The following is a 16,195-nucleotide window of genomic DNA, read 5'->3' on the forward strand; positions in this document are numbered from 1 at the left end:
AACTGAGAAATAGGCTTGATGAATTATTTTTGTAACCTTGTAATCAGAACAATACCATTCTAAAATTAAAGCTTGATTTGTTGGTTGACTGATTGAGCTTGGGTTTGCTATGGCATGCATGCTGACCTTGAATTCATTATATATAGTCCAGGCTGGCCTCAGGTTTATAGCAATCCTGCTGCCTCAGCCTCCCAAGGGTTGAGATTATAGGCATGTGCCACCATGTCTGGATAAAATTAAACCATTTAAAAAGGAGTCTTAGCGCTAGTAAAACAAACAAACAAAAAACCCAGAGAGGGAAGGATGGGAGGTGGGGAAGAAAGAGACACAGAAGGTACCAGGGACAAGAATTCACCTCTCTGGGTTGGTCACACACAAAATGACCTGACCCCTTGTGAACAAAGTGCACCTTTGAGTAGTGGAGAGTTTCGGAGGATATCTTAAAAAAAATTTTTTTAATTGAGAAATAAATATGAATGAGACAGTTTCACAGCTGATTAATAGGACAGTTTTGATAGTACACTGTACATTGTTATCTTCTTAGTGGTTATCCATAGTACAAGAAGCAGACAGGATATTCTGTCCAAACACTGTTAGTACACCTCTTTCTTCTCATTGAATTAAGCGAAAGCAGCTGTAAATTTATCCTAATATTTTGTAGATATAAATACAGAATGATCTTTCCTTTGTATCTTTTTTTTTTGGTCCTGTCAGAGGTGAATATTCTATTGGCATCTAAATACTATAGGTATTTGAATTCAACTAAACAATCTAACACTGTCTAGCAGTCTATAATATTAGTGGGTTATCCTCACAAGTTATTGACTTGAGCCTTTTACAGCTCATTGTATTAATATGGATTTACTTTATATACCTCATTTTTATACTTTTCTGCTGGATGGTTAAGACCAAGATACAGCAAGACCTATATACCAAGAAATGTAACTTTTATCTGATAAGGTCAGCCAAGTACTTTCAGGATTTATTCTGTAGTCCTGTACCGCCCTTTGTACATCCTTTTGTCAGTGTCTGACATGAGGATGAGTCACGGCCATTGCTTGACCAATTTGCTCCCTGTGAAAGCTTGAGAAAGTGTTTTTTCTCTCCATGTGACTCTCCCCAGGCTCACTTTAGATCATTGAACACATTCCTCTGTGGCTCCATAATCTTCTTGATCAGAAAATTTGGAGCACAACTGAGTTACATGTTGTTACAGTACAGGTTCTCCTATATGCTGAGTTCAATGACCTTGAAAGGCTAGGGCCAAAATGTTGGCTAACTGTGCAGCCCTTCCTTTTCTCCAATTTTGATCTGCTAACTTAGGTTGTTAACCCTCGGAGGATATCTTTGATCCAAACTGTAACATTCTGCCCCTGGCCCTCCAAGGGCTTGTGTCCACCTCAGCTACCTTAGTGAAATGGGGAATGAAGGGAGAGTAAAGTACAGAGAAAGGTACAGATTGGGCAAGGGCCAGGCAGAATGTGCTTAGTCCTACAATATGGTCAAACTGAGCCACAGAGAACGTGATTCCTCCTGGCTTTTTCATGTCATTGAAAGGGTGGAATTGGTACTTAGTTGCTGTAAGTTGCAACACTGGAGACTAAAATCTGCGAATTTTACTTGTGAATGGTAATTTCTTCATTTATTAAATCATTCATATGATTTATCAATTTGTTATTGAAAGAATAGACTTTGTTCAGTGTGCAGTGTTGATTCATTTCTTCGTAGTGCTAGAGTTGGGAAATAAGGACTCATGTTTTAAATGCCATCATATATTTGATAAGCCCAGACTGCACATGATTTTAAGCAGAGTACAACTACTATTGTAAAGTTAATGTGAAGATTCTATTAAAAAGGATTATTTCCCCCAGGGGGGGAAAATGAAATCATTCACAGTTTAGAATCACAAAGACTATGAAATGTTATATGCACAATTTAACCGCTTTGATACATAATTGATACGTAGTGAACTGTAAATATTTAAAGTATATGATTAATGTGTTTGACTTATACCTATAAAACCCTCACACAAACAAGATAATAATATGTTCATCATGGAGCCCAAGCGTTTCCTCCTGTCTTTGTTTTTTTGCGCTGGCCTCTGTTAGCTCCTTTCCCTCAGATAACCACTGATCTACTTTTTATGAGTATTATTTTGTACATCTCTGACCCTTAGTACATGAAATTTCTACTTCTGCTTCCTCAGAGGCACTTTTAGTGCTGCTCTAAGAAGAGTGTAGTGGGGCCAGTTAAACAGAAGATCCAATGCTATTATGGGCTGCTGGACTCTTAGAATATTTTGCTGAGTTTACACACCTACAATATTCAAATGACGGAACTTAACCAAAAAAGGGTATACAGATGAATGTCCATTTTGTATCTGTGTATTCCAAGTGGTTGGGATAGATATATAGTTACATTCTCTTAATGAATAGAGGGATTTGTTCTAATGGTGTTTGTAAATAGGATCTCAAGTCTGCATCTTGTACAGCAATTAACCACTAGGAAGAATGTATGCAGTGTGTTAATTATTGAAACTGTCCTAGTGATTTGATTTGAAACTGTCTCATTGCTATTTGTTTTTCAATAAAATTATGAAAAAAAAAGAGTGTAGTGGGGTTTTCTTGTTGTTGCGGTGCCTGGGATCAAATCCAGGGACTCTTGCTTGCTAGACAAGAGCTTTACAACTTCACTACACGCCTAGTCCTCATTATAGTTTTAATTTGCACTTTGACATTTTAAAAATCTTTATTTTAGTTAACTATTCATATATTTCTATTATTGGATCATTCTGGGTCTCTAGTGTGGACAGGTCTCTCACATTCTTCGGCATTTGATTTTTTTGGTTGAATATTATAAGATATCCCTATAAATTTATGTGTCCTGTCTCAAATCTGTTCCCTTACAAACTCTGACTACAATATCAGTTTAATCAAAACCAGTTTTTAGTCAGAGAATATCATCTCATACAATGTGGAAATATATACTATTTTCAGTCATTATAGTAACATCTTTCAAGGAATCTCATGCATTTTCCTCCATTTGAATTTGAGCTTTTCTCTGAGACTTACTCTAATAAATAATAAATATACCAGCAGTGGAAGCTAGATAAATATTATCATATTGGGCCTTGCTCTGTTTCTCACTGTAATCATTGTGTGAAACTGCATGGCCACATGGATCCTCTCTGTACTGAAGCCAGCCCCCAGCTAACCCAGAGTTCGACTATAGCTCTGTGAATCTTTGAGGGGAGAGCAGCAAAGACCCCATCAAGCAGTGCACAAAATGTGAGAAATAAAAGGTTGTTCTCAACCAGGGTGATCTCTGGTGGTTTGTCTTTTGGCAGTGTGTACAGGAACCATCTAGCTGTCTTTGTATTAAGATAGGAATGTTTCCTTTGCTTCTGTGGGCCTAGCTAGTGGGTTGAAGTGGCAGCACTGTCACATTCTGTTGTTGTTTTCAGTCAGCTTCCTTATGTTTTGGACAATGAAATGAATGGTGCATTAATACTATCTTACTGTAAGCAAGTAGGCTATTATCAGAACCTTTTCCTTTGTGGTGTATGTGTGGTGTGTGTTAATATTAGGATGAGAATGTCCAGGAAGGTAATTGTCACCAGGCGTGTTCGAGTCTGATTTTGAGTGTCTGCCTGAAAGTGGATCACCTGACTTAGCACCTTCCAACAGTGCCACCATTGCATTCGTCTGTCAACCACCAACAATCAAGATTTTTCCCACTTTGACCAGTATGATGAACTTCATTTATTTATAATTTAAGTATAATGTATATTTACTTTCCAATTAATGTTCATTGTACAAACTTCTTAAAAGCATTCAGCTAATATAAAATTTTTCTGAGAAAAGATGATTTGGGATACAACTCATTACAATAAAAGGAAAAGTAATGGAAGTGAAAAGTGATTAAAAACAATGGAAATGATTTTTCATTTAAAATCTTAGTGAGGGCCGTTGATATAGCTCAGCGGCCCAAGTGCTTGACTGGCAAGTGCAGGGTCCTGAGTTTGATCTCTGGTATGCGAAAAAGAAATCTTAGTGAGTGGGCTGGAGACATAGCTCAGAGGTCTAAGCGCCTGCCTAGAAAGTACAAGGACCCATGTTCAAACCCTGGTACTGCTTGCTCTACCAGCCTCATGCCAAGCTGGCCACTGAAACCAGATGTGGTGGTGCACTGAGCTGGGACGGCTGAGACAGAAGGATCACTATGAGTCTGAGCTGGTAGTGAGACCCTGTACCTAATAAATAGAAGTTAAAATAAAAAATCTTAGTTTTCAGGAATAAATTCTAGTCATGAAAGGCACACATGAAATTATGTTGTATTTTAGTTTTTAATTTTGTGTAATTTTAGAGGTAAATTCCCATTGTGAATAAATGCCTTTTTTTTTTTTTTTTTTTCTTTTGATAGCTTTGTGTAAATTCTGTGTGACTTTTCTGGAAAAGCATTATGGGTCAGCTTTATAGTATTTAAGGTTATAGTTGAAGGGACTGGGAATGTGTCTTTTTCTTAAAGTCTATTGAATCTTAGGGGTTCTTAAAAAGGTAATATGGGCCGGTGGCTTCATTTGCTCTTGCAGTTTCTGATAAGACCCTTGCCTTTAGTTGCTTTCTTTTTTCTCTGCCGCTAAGTTTCCAAAGGTTGCATCCCATTTCTGGTTGCTGTGCTTCCTTTTGGTTTGCATCTCTGCCCTGTGCATGTTCTTGTCCCCTTCCTTTGCATTTGCTCGTATCCAGGGTTATGTTATCTTGGACCTGTTTTCAGCACTTTTCTACATAGGGTGAGACTCTTTTCTTCAGGGAATAAATCCCAGTGACTCACTCCGTGCTCTGCTTCCAGGAGGCCATTCCTCTCTCCATTTCCCAGACAGTCCCTCCTCAGTTCAGCAGTGGGCCTGGTCAGTTTTGAATACTTTATAGTCTTCTTCCTACCCAGCTCAATAAGTGGTATTTAGAGTTTTTTGTTTTTAAATCTCTCATAATTGTGTTATATTACTATTTAGGGGTGACTTCATTTACTTCCATTTTTGCTTCTAGAAGATATTTAGGTTGGGTGGACATACTCACGTTCTGTACGTTTTTTTTTTTTTTTTTGAGGGCGGTGTGGAACCAAGAATCAAATTCAGGACTCCATGCTTGCCAGACAGGCACTGTGCTGCTGAGATCTATCTCTAGTCCTCATTCACATTCAGAAGCACATCTGAAAAAATTTGTGTGTTGGCTGTGCTTTTTTTGAGATAGGACCTTGCTGTGCTGACCATGTGGCCCTTGAACTTTTGGACTGAAGTCATCCTTCCATGTCAGCCTTCTGAATCGTTGGGACTGTGGGGGCATGACACCAGGCCTATCCTGTCTTTTGTATATTGATCATAAATGGAAAGATTTTAAAACTTAGGATAGGCTGTTTGCTGTCATTAGATCTCAATATCTCATGTTCAACTCTCAAAGTTTTTTTTCAGGGGGCTGGCCAAATAGCTCAGTGGATTGAAGTGCCTCTTAACAGTTGCACAGGCTAGGGGTTTGATTCCTGGGTCTGCTGTGCCAGCCCCACCCTTGGGGCGTGCTGAGATGGCGATTAAGACTGGGCACGGTGGAGCGTGCCTGTAATCCCAGCTCTTGGGAGGCTGTAAACAGGCGGATCAGTATGAGTCCAATCTAGTAGTGAGACCCTGAACACACTGTAGACCCTTCTCTAAAAAATTAAAAATAAAAAAAATTTTTTTTGGTTTTTTTTTTTTGCTAGAAAATGTTGATATTTTAGTTGTTCCTATTTCTATAACAAAATTCGACAGACTGGGTAATTTCTCACAGTTCTATAGGCTAGGAATTCCAAGGAAAGGTGATGGCATATTTGGAGTTTAGAGTGAGCCTGGTTTCAGTCTCTGCTTCCAGATTCCATCTTGAACTCTCTGTCCTCATGTGACTGAAGGGCAAGAAGGGCCTAGCGTGTTCCCTTTGACCTTTGTGATAAGGTTGCTGATCTTGTGTGGCATGCCTGTAACCCTAGCACTCACAAGGCTGAGAAGCAGGGGAATTGCCATGAGTTCAAGGCCAACTTGGGCTACATAGTGAGTTCCAAGCTAGCCTGATGTACATAATGAGACCCTGTCTCAAAAAGGAAAAAAATTGGCTTAGCCTGCCCTGAGGGCAGGACTGGCAGGGCACGTAGTGCTGGGGATCAAACTGTGGGCCCCTGCGTCTGCAGACACTTTAGACCGCTGAGCTGTCTTGCTGCCTGCCTCCCAAAAAAAGGTCTTGGTGCATTGATGTCTTGGATGATAGTGGCTATTCAGCAGCAGCTTGTGTAGTGTTAATCTCCCAGAAACTCTGCCTAGAACAGTATGTGTAAGAAATCAGGATTTGATTTTGAGTTCTGTAAGTTTGCTCATATAGGTTTAACCTGTTTAGTATTCTATAATATTTATTGTTGTTCTTTAGTCCATGGGTGGAAATATATACGGAATAATGGAAAGAACAATGGTGTTGAAGTTACACAGACTTAGATGTAAATCACTGGGTATATGAACTAAATCATTTGACAGTTCTTAGGCTCAGTTTTGTTATTAGAAAAGTGGTTCTGATCTGTCATTACTATGGTTCTGTATGAAATGAGGAAATGTTCCCAAGTTTTTATGAGAGTCTGGTACGTATTAGATGCGCCTCATATTATTTTATTTGAATCAGAAAGATATGACGTATAGCCAAGGAACGCTAGCAGAATTCTTCTTGTGTATATTTGTGTAGGTACTTATTTGGGTGTGTGTGTGAATCTGTGAGTGTTTGAGACATGTGAGTGCGCTCACGTTATCTGGGGCCTCAGCCACAGGTGTGTCATTCCTCATGCCCTAACCGAGTCCTGTATCTAGGTTTATTTGCCTTCATTGGAAAATGGTAATTTGCTTGTATTCCCCAAAGAAGTCATATATAAGGCTATACATTCACACACAATACACACATATCTTTATTGGAGTCTACTTGAAACTTGATTAACTGCATATACATAGAGTGTATCATTTGATAGCTGTTGACATCTGTACATACCTCTGGAACCATCATGCCAATCAAGATATCGAGCATTTCTATAACCCCTTCTGTGGTTTTGCCATGCCCTGGCCTAATGCACCCTGCATGCCCCTCCCTCAGCAGAAGCACCTTTCTGTGTACTAAGGCTCTTGGAACAGTGTAGAAATCTTCACTTTGTAATGTGGAAATATTTTGCTAACGTACAGTTTAAAGTGACACGTAGTAGTTACAAGTATAAAAGTCATTAGTTCTAAGTTGGTCTTTTCTTTTTGCTGTACAGTTTAAAAGTAAAGGCCTTACAATAAAAGCAGTGTTTTTCCTAGGGCTGTAGCTTTGTGGCACAATGCCTGCCTGGCAAGCATGAGGTCATGAGTTCAGTTCCTGGTACCAAAAAAGAAAAAGCAGTGCTTTGCTTCCACTAGAAGCAGTTCATAAAAGCACGCTAAAGGGTTTGCAGTTTCACTGTGTAATCATTTCAAAACAACAGTTTTTTTCAGCCACCAAAGAGGATGCAGTCTTGACATATAAATAGAAAACAGATTGAGTTTTTGGCTGATACTGCTATACTGGTTTAAATGTTGGTTCACTCAACTCCAGGCTTAGATTACACGATTTGCAAATTAAAGGAAAACCAAGAGGAAAGGACATCTGCATAGGTTCTGACTTTGTGGAATTCCATGCAGGCGTGCTCACTGTACTGTGATGGAGTGGGGGCTGTGCCCAGTAAATAAGCTGGAGCAAGGTCCCCGTGGTGTTTTGGTTATCATAAAGATGACATTGAATGATTAAGTAATTCATTATGAAGAACAGTGACAGTTTCTAAGTAACTTATTTTTTTCATCCATTCTAAAAAAGATATTTTGGTTGTTTTGGTGGTGGTTGTGGACGTCTCACTATGTTGCCCAGGCTGGTTTTGAACTCAAGGGCTCAAATGCTCTTCCCCTCTTGGCTTTTTGAATAGCTGGGACTCCAGGCCTGTGCAGCCTGACCAGGAGAGATCTTTTGTTGATAAAGCTACATGGAATTTAGAATAAGAACTTGGTAAATCTCACTAATTCTGTCCTGATAGTGTTCTGTGTCAGAGGATTGGTATTTGATAAATGTAATTAGCTTTAAGGTTTAAATCTGTTATTATAGAAAGTTGTATAGATATGATTCACTCAGTAGCTTACAGCACAGTTTCAGTACAGTGTAAGGAAACCTTGTCTGCTACTAGGCTAAGCATGTTTAAACATGTTTGCTATAGACCACTTAGCCTGATGCTTAGGAATCTCAAAGAACTGCTTGGTTCAAATGTTTCCCCATCTTTATTCTAAGAACAGACTTCCTTCTTTCATTTCTTCCTTTCTTCCTTCCTTCATTCATTCGTTCATGTGGTACTAGAGATTGAATCTAGAGCTTTCCATCTGAGTTGCATCCCTTAGCCTTTTAATTTTTTTTTGTCGGAGACAGGTTCTTGCTAAGTCACTGAGTTGTCAGGTGCACTTGAGTTTGAGATCTTCCTGCCACACCCACCCAGAATGCTGGCACTCAGGCATATACCACCAAGCCTGGCTTTCTTTTTAGGTTTTCTGTTCTTTACTATAGGAATATTCCCTTCCAAAAGGCTCATTACTATTTATTTATTAAAAAAAATTTTTTTTATGTTTTATTTATTTATTTATTCGTGTGTGTGTGTGTGTGTGTGTGTGTGTGTGTGTGGCCAGCTCAGCCCACCAGGGGGCGGGGCTGGCTGGCATGTGGTGCTGGGGGATTGAACCGCGGTCCCTGTGCTTTGCTAAGCTTGTTCTAAGTAGGTGCTTTAGACCACTGAGCCATCTCACCAGCCCCTCATTACTATTTAAATAGGAGAACTTTTCCCCTTCTGGCAGGAACATGGGGTGAAGCTGCAAGGCAGTGTTCAGAATGGTCTCTCTGTCCCCCAGGTTCCTAGTCTCCCAGCAGGCACCAGGGACTTCCATGTTTTTCCTAAGCAACCTTCTTCCCTTCTGGCTGCACTGAGGGTCCCCTCAGGCTCTGGTTGCAGAAAGCGCCAGGCTTGGGATAGCTGCTGTGTAACCTCATTGCCCGTGATGAAGATGGGATCGTCTTCCTCCCTCCTCCTCTTCCTCTGTTCCAGATGTCTCCTCAGAGGTACTGGCCAGCTGCTCCTGGGCCTGGCTGGGTCCTTCTTTTTGTTTCTTCTGTTCAAGTTTCATCCTCTTTGTCTGTAGTTTCTTCTTTTTTAACCTCGGGTGTTTTTTCCAACACTTTGCAGTCTCGTCCTCTGAAGCAAGTTCTTTCTTTTTTTCTTTATTTTGTATTTTGTGCAACATCTCACTATGCAGCTTGAACTCGCAGTGATCCTCTTGTTGTCAGCCTCCCCAGTGCATGCCACCACACCTGGACTCTGGCTCAGCATGCCTGGGGGCAGGGCCCGCATGATATGTGGTGCCAGGGATGAAGCCCCTGCCTCTGCGCTTGCCTAGGCAGGCACTTAGTCCACTGAGCTGTCTTGCTGGACATATGTTTATTTTTTTCCAGTGTCTTCTGATTTTTTTTTTTTTTTTTCATTTGTGTGTTTGGTTTAGTGTCTCACTACACAGCTCAGACTTGTAGTGATCCTCCTGTTTTCAGCCTCCACAGCGCTGGGATTACAGGCATGTGCCACCATGCCTGGACTCTGTCACTGGTTCAGTGCATCCTGGGGTGGGTCCTGCACTGCATGGGGGACCAGGGATCAAACCCTGGTCTCTGAGCTTGCCAAAGCAGGCGCTTAGTCTGCTTAGCTATCTTGCCAGGCCTACCAGTGTCTTCTGAAACTGCATCCAATTGTTGCTTCTGTGCTATGGCATCCAGGTGGTCCTGCCGCTGGCATTCCCTTCTGCTCAGGTGTCTGTACACCCGGAACTCCCTACTGCCAGCCCCAGCACTTGAACCCATAACATCTCGACAAATTCTGGGGGAGGTTGAGGTAGCTGTTCAGTCATTTTTTTCTGGATTTGGCACAGCTTTGTCCACATTCTTCATGAGCTGCTCCAGCTCGAGCTTCTGCTCCTCTGCATGTTTGGGGTTGACAAGGACTATGGCTCTTTCTTTGGTCTCGGTGGTCGTACTGCAGAAGGGGCCACATGCGCCATGGCAGCTTTGCTGTTTCTCTGAGCAAGTACCTAAGGTGCTTAATCAGTCTGTTAATCTTATAGTAGTAATCAAAGGCTCACCCCACCCCCTCCTGGGGCTTAAACTCATGGTCCCCCATATGTTAAGCAAGCACTTGTCCATTGAGCTGTGTCTGGATCTCTTTTGAGACAGTCTTGCTAAGTTGTCTAGGCTTGCTTTGAACTTGGGATTCTCTTGGCTGTCAGCCTCCCAAATTACTAGGATTACAGGTCTGTGCTATCACACTTGGCTAAAGGAAAGAAAAGATAGAGATTCCCAGTGGACATTTGGCAGTACCTGGGGACAATTTTGGTTGTGACAACATGGAAATGGGAGTTGCTGTTATATACTGAAAAGAGTTACTAAGCATCCTGTAATGGGCAGATTAGTGCCTGATAGCAAAGAATTATTGAGTCTACAATGTCAAGAGTCAAGGTTGAAGAACTCTGATCAACAAAGAAAGAAATCTGCACAAGTAGACCTGATGTGCTAACAAGTGGAGAGTTAACAATGAATAAGTAAAACATAGTATGATGATAAGTTTTATGTAAAAATAGCAAAATGCTGTGCAGAGCAGGGCTATTTGTCAGTCATGAGCATGCTGATAGGAACATTTCTGTCAACTTTTTTTGATGTTCATTTTAGTTTTGTTTACAGACAACCTGGGTCACAAGTTATGCTTTGTTAGATAATTCCAGGCACTTTCTATTATCCTGAGAACATTTGTTTATCATCAGTGTATGAAATTTTAATAAGAAAAGTGTAGTTTACATGTGTGTCATTTCCTGTCTCGATACCTACTGTAGTTGTTAAAAACTGGACTTCGAAACATAGGTGTATTTTATTGTTTGTTTTGAAGTTATTTGCATGTATAAACATTTATTCTAGTATTTTGGTTATTACACCCTGTAAAATAGTGTTTTCTTGCTGTTTGAGAAATATAATCAAGTGTAATAGCATGAAACGTCATTTTGATGCACAACTCTAGTTGGAAAATTCGCTAGAAACCTCCACAGATCCTTGATGTTGCTCAGATCAGGAGGGGAAAGGTCAAGTAGGAAGTCCTAGACGCTCGCTTTGTAGGCAGATGTCACATAAGTGAAGTGATGGAAGAAATTTTTTTAATGTTAGAAGTTCCTGGGCGTTCTCTGCAGGATGGCATAAAGGGCCGTATTTCCTTTTTCAGTTCTATGTGTAAAGATTCTGATTATTCCTTACACTATTTATTGACTACCAAATAGTGGAAAAAAACTTGAAAAGAAATATAAAATTCTTTTTTATTTTTACTTTGCCAAAAAACTTAATTATGAACCATTTATAATTTCATGTTTATAAACTGATTATTATTTCAAAATAAACTTTCTGAGCTCAAAATAGTGACTGTCACTAGAAACAGGATTTCCTTAAGCTTTTTAAAGAAAAGTCATTTGACTGTTAGCTTTATTTTATTGTCCCTGATTTTTATTCCTGTTAGAAAACTAGTGTGAAAATGAGTGTTCTTTGTTAATAATTTTATTGCTGTTGTGTTTTCTAAATACTATTTATTGAGAAGGTTAAAACAGCGAGACAGTTGACATTAGGGTCTCCATGTGGGGATGGGAATGAATGCTATTGGGGGTGAGGCATGCAGGACAAACATTGGTATTTTGAGTGCCCCTTTGTCATTTTGTAAAAAATTGATACACTCAAACTTGTGGCATAGTTACACATTTGCCAATTACTTAGATGCAGCAGTTCATATTGCTTTGTGGGGCAACATGAAAGCCCATAGTGTATGTAAAGCAATTCTTTCCTATTATAAATTTTATTTTCTAACCAGTCTTTCACTTTTCTTCAAAAACGTGAAAAACACATTCTGAATGCATTTGTCAACTTTATTTCCTCTCCACCAAGAAAATTCAGTGTCCGTTTATGATGACCAGAGAGCAGGATGGAAACAGCTGCACTACACACACCTCTGAATCACTTGTGAAGCGAAGCAGCACCGTGGGAAGAATGATAACACACCCCTCCTCTCTTAAAGATAGAACTGCGGCGATTTGGACTATTTTAAATTATTAAATGCTGTAAATGCCATAAAGTTAATTAGAAGAGGAACAAATGCTACAAAGAGAAATGTGTTTTCAACAGGACTCGGAGGGAGTGTACAGCAGAAACCAGTGAATAGAGAGGACGTTCATTTCTGGCAGGACTCCAGCCATGGAGCTGTGGCTGAACTTCTTACCCTAATTACCTCCTGCTAATGCCTGCAGCGGTCTAGAATCAAAGTGCTGCTTCGGGCCCTGGAAATTCTCTGATGTGGCAAGCGTTTGTTGTGTGAGGAGGGTTTCTTAAGGAAAAGCAGAATATTGTGACAGGATTTTAAAAAAATTTCTCAGTTACCACCCACCTCACTTGTTGCCTACAAAAATAGAGTAATTGTTTGCATCTGTGTGTTCTTTCTTCCCTCCTAAGAAATAACTGTTATAAATCAATGTGACATAGATCCAGTGAACTGAGGCTTGCCTGAAGTAATTTTTTTTTTTTTTTTTTTTTAGTTTCTCCTCTAATTTAAAATTTAGGTTCAAAATGTGAACAAGTTATTCTTTTAATTAAGAAGAACCATTCTATGCATTTTTAAAGGCAGATTTGGATCTTAAAGAGGGGGCTTTTCAAAATGAATTCTAATGACCTGCGTAGTGTCACCCTAATAACTGTTAAATTGCTTATCCTAGAAGTAGAAATGTAGACTTCCAGTTTCTTGTATTAGTTCTCTGATTGGGACTACAACCTAATACCTCTCCTTTTAATCCCTCTGAGACTGCACATCAGACTATTTATCTGTCGTAAAATTACTGGCCCCATGTACACATTTTGAAATAAAACATTGTTCTATGTACCTCACCTGTATTCATCCTGTTCATAAAAGAGGTGATGCTGTACTACATAAAGGAGAAGTATATTAGTCATTCATTTATATGTTCTAAGAGAACCCAGCTTTTAGTCATTTGCCCCAATGTCCCTTGTGCCCATGCTAAATTGCATCTACAGTTCCAGCCCTTCACTGCTCTTCTTGGGGTTCTTTTTTTTTTAATATTTGAAAATTTTATTAATAAACAGATAGCAATGAGACAGTTTCAAGTCAAATCAGAAGTACAGTTTCAACAAATAACACACTGCATATATTCTTCTTAGTGGTTAATTGCTGTACAAGATGCAGACTGAAGATCCTATTTCTTGGGGTTCTTTTTAGATAATTCTTCAAAAATATTAATAGCAGTATTGTTTGGTAATGTAAGTAAGATCATGATTTCTTGTGGGTAGATAATTATTTTGGCAGTCATTTATTTAGCTGTCCTATGAGGATAACTATGTTTAAAGGTAGGATTTTGTGAATTGTTTTGATCCTGGTCAATAAAGAGAATTTTTATTCCTCATAATGAAATACTAAATTTCTTTCAGGGTTGCTTCAGAAATTCACATCTTGCTATGATTATGTTGTGGTCATAAATTGTTACAATGTAACCTTAATATTTTGTGTTTTGTATACTTACACTTTTGTATTGGATTGGCATACACTATATGCAGTTTTATTTGTAAGGGCTGTGTCCTTGAAACTTGAAAATTACCAAGCTTCAAAATTATGTTACAAATAAATTTCTCGTATTTTATTCAGTGGTAAGGCATTGATGTATTTTTACTTGTAGTGTATTGTTTCAAAATTTTGATCATTTGCTCTACAAGTAACCTGTATTTTACATCATTTTGATTTGTTATTTGAATCCCTTTGATTTTTGCCTCAATTCTACCTCCTACCTGAAGTCCTTTTCAAGAGAATAAGTATTAGAAAATATTTTACATTGCTCTCCAGTATGAAAAGTAACCCTTTATAGTAATAACATTGTTAAAACTTATAACTAGTAATTTTTATACCTTATTTGCATCTTCAGACATTTTGTTGCAGTTTAACTTATGGTTTATTATAAGATAATATATTATTATAAGAGAAATATTTAAAATCTTTTTCACTTTTTGTCTCATTTTGATAAAAATGGAAGGGGAATTATGTTGATACAGCTTTATCCTAAATTATAAATGTAAGAATATTTAGGTAAACTGCTTGTAAATGTTCTATAATTTTCAAGCAAATGTTCATTATGGTATAAGAATAATGGTTTTTAAAAAATGAAAGAAAAAAGAACAGAAAGGAATAAGGATTGCTTAAAAAAGTAAGTAAAATTAGGAATATTAAGTTATAGTGGGATATCTCCTTATTTACTTAACAATAAGCAGATGTTTATCTTTTCTATTACTCCATTATTTTTGTGTTATTTTAAATTGGTAAATAATAGTATGTTTTTGAAGGTACACATGATACATGGTGGAATTATCTGCATGGGCTAATTAGGATCCCCTAATCTCAAATATTTATCATTTTTGAGGGGGGGGGAATTCAAAACTACTCTTAATAATTTAGAAATGTACATTTTTAAAAGTTTTTTTTTTTTGTGCAGGTTCTCACTATGGAGTTCAGATTCGTAGTGATCCTCCTGATTTGTACCTCCCTAGTGCTGGGATTGCAGGCATGCACCACCATGCCCAAATGCCTTCCCGGGCTCAGCACTCCCTGGGCAGGGCCGGGCGGCATGCAGTGGTAGAGGGGATCAAATTCTGGCCCCTGTGCTTACCTAAGCAAGTGCTTGGTCCGCTGAGCTATACCATCAGCCCCTGGAAATGTACATTTTTAATAATTATAATCATCATATAAGAGATAACCAGAAGTTATATTTTAGCTATTTAACGAAGAAATTAATATATAAGTTTGCCATTTTTTGCATGTATATTGTTTTCTAAGAATTGTTTTGGTGTCATAACTAGTTAGTCATTGACTTTGAGAAGTAGATAGCAAGGGTGATCTATTTGAGCTTCATTTCTCAGTGTCTCGTGTGATTCTTTTCACATGCATAAGAAAGTGGTTTCTATTGATTTTGTATATGTACTCAAACATCATGCATGCTGATGAGTTCTGAATTTTAAGAAACAGTAGGGTAATTTAAGCAATCACTGTAGACTGTAAATTTTTAGATGACAGTAGACTAATAAAAGCAGTCATAGCGTTCCACCGTGGAGTGTATTTGGCCTCTGTGCTTGCTTGACAGAAGTTGGTGTAATTAACATCTTTTGTAAATTGAGCAAGACTCCAATATTCTCATTTCAACTCTCTAGTGTTTTCTAATTAACTATAGTTATGTATGCAATTCTATCTTATTTGTCACAAGTGATAAATAATAATCTCTACTTTTTCTACCATATCTAATTCATATGTTCCTTCATATATTTGATTAGTTTTCACCATTTCTGTATAATATGGTGCAAAATTAACTTATACGATGTTTTACGCGCACACACACGCTCACGTGCACAATGCTGAGGATCACTGCTCTACTGAGCTACATTCTCTGCCTTTTTACAGTGACTTTATAGGGAACTTTATGACCTGATTCTTATTGCAGCAATGGGAATTGAAAACAGGACTTGGCACAGGAAGGGCTGTACCACTGAGTTATATCACCAGCTCCTATGACTTGTTTATTAATCATTTAAGCGATTTTTTTTAATGTTTAACTTTGAACTTTTCTGATTTGCCTCTACTTTTACCTATTTGCCAGTGGTTTCCCTTATTTTGTTGTTTATCAGAAATTTCCTACTATTTACTGTGCAAATTCATTTTGCTTTCCATAGTAATTTATATAGTAAGCTTTTAATAACCAAGATTTTAAGTTCCAAACAATATAGTGTGCCATTTACGTTCTAATTATGGGTGCTTATAATATCTACTATTTGAATGTCAAAGGCTGGTGAGTTAGCTTTCTTTTCGGAAACCAAATGCTAAATCAAGGTTGGGATTTTAATCTTCTAAGGAAGATCTCTTGTAGATCTATACATTGATTTTTATAGCAAATGAATATCAGAAATTTAAATATTATATATTTAGTACCTAAAATCTTTCCAATTGTTAGAAATATTTTCTCCAGTATTTTCTT

General features: G+C 38.3%; 1 protein-coding gene and 1 pseudogene across 7 annotated transcripts in view; one reads left to right on the forward strand and one right to left on the reverse strand.

Annotated features, from left to right (window-relative positions):
• Nucleotides 1–16,195, forward strand: part of Bcas3 (BCAS3, microtubule associated cell migration factor) — a 633,943-nt gene that overhangs the window by 107,050 nt on the left and 510,698 nt on the right. The window lies entirely within an intron of this gene.
• On the reverse strand, nt 9,095–10,153 carry LOC105743760 (annotated as a pseudogene).

This window comes from Octodon degus, unplaced genomic scaffold (genome assembly GCF_000260255.1).
Source record: "Octodon degus isolate 3935 unplaced genomic scaffold, OctDeg1.0 scaffold00164, whole genome shotgun sequence".
In the NCBI taxonomy this organism is placed as follows: Eukaryota; Metazoa; Chordata; class Mammalia; order Rodentia; family Octodontidae; genus Octodon; species Octodon degus.